A 1,229-nucleotide genomic window follows, 5' to 3' on the forward strand; every position below is an offset into this window, starting at 1 on the left:
GCTGATGTGAGAAAAGCACTAATTCACAATTTGCAGGCACAAGTCACATGGCTATAGTTTAGGTTCAAAAGCACAGAGAAACCAGAGTGGTCAATCATTACAGCAACCATCTGCCTGTTATACTAAGCCACTTTGAGTCAGTCATCCTGCATTTGTTTAAACCATATGATGGCAGTTTATATGTGTCCTTTCCAGGCTACATATGTGGAAAAAGAGGTCAGTGGAGACAAGGAGTCCCTGCCTTCCAGGAGGTGAACCTGTAAAACACACTGTTTTAAGTAAGAAGAAGCATGACAAGTAGCACATGTAGGTGGTGTGGACAAAAGCCTGGGGGAATGCAGGAAACAAGGGGTTTGTTCTGGGTGCGATAAGTCATGGGCAAGAAGGGTAAATGACAAACCTCTATGGAAGTGGTCAGATGGGTGACGACAGCAAGGCTGACTTTAGAAGACTGCGGAGGTTTGTGGGGATGGAGTTAAGAATCAAGGGCTTTCCTTCAGCTTTTACAAATCAAAGAAATTTGAGGGGTCTATTTTGGGGGTATTAATGAATAAGTCATGTTTTCCTTCTACACAATTTCACAATTTTTTTATTTTGGAACTTTGATCCTAAACTTCCTGTCTTGTCCTCTGTGTTCTAGATTGAGGGCATCCCACACTAAAGCAGGAACCTGATGGCCACAGTAAAGATGAAAAAGTCACTGGAGCCAATCAACCTAAGCTCCAGCTCATCATGAAAAGTGGAAAGTATATACTGGGGTACAAGCAGGCTCTGAAAATGATCAGACAAAGCAAAGCGAAACTGGTCATCCTCATGGACGGCCCAACCTTGAGGAAGCTGAAGTAGAGTATTATGCCATGTTGGTCATCACTACAATGGTAATGGTGATATTGAATTGGGCACAGCATGTGCAAAATATTATAGAGTATGCACATTGGCTGTCACGGATCCAGAGCATTCTAATATAACATCATCAGAAGCATGTGAGGACAGACAGGTGAAAGGTAAATCATGCACAATTTTTCTTTAGTAAAGCTGGCCAGAGCTTGTTTGCTTTTTTTTTTTTTTTTAATACCACTTTGGTAGGTATTTACAGAGTTTCTCACTTCTCTTACTCTGCCCTCCCATGATCCCTTTCGACTTTTGAATGGCGTTTCTCATGCCCTGGCCTTTCTTTACTCCAGCTGGCCTTTGTTAGAGTTGGCAAACTGGACCTAGACCAACATGGT

General features: G+C 42.4%; 1 pseudogene; it reads left to right on the forward strand.

The window, feature by feature from the left end:
• The first annotated feature begins 673 nt into the window (after positions 1 to 673).
• On the forward strand, positions 674 to 1,008 carry LOC113900773 (annotated as a pseudogene).
• Positions 1,009 to 1,229: the final 221 nt, after the last annotated feature.

Source organism: Bos indicus x Bos taurus, chromosome 11 (assembly GCF_003369695.1).
Source record: "Bos indicus x Bos taurus breed Angus x Brahman F1 hybrid chromosome 11, Bos_hybrid_MaternalHap_v2.0, whole genome shotgun sequence".
In the NCBI taxonomy this organism is placed as follows: Eukaryota; Metazoa; Chordata; class Mammalia; order Artiodactyla; family Bovidae; genus Bos; species Bos indicus x Bos taurus.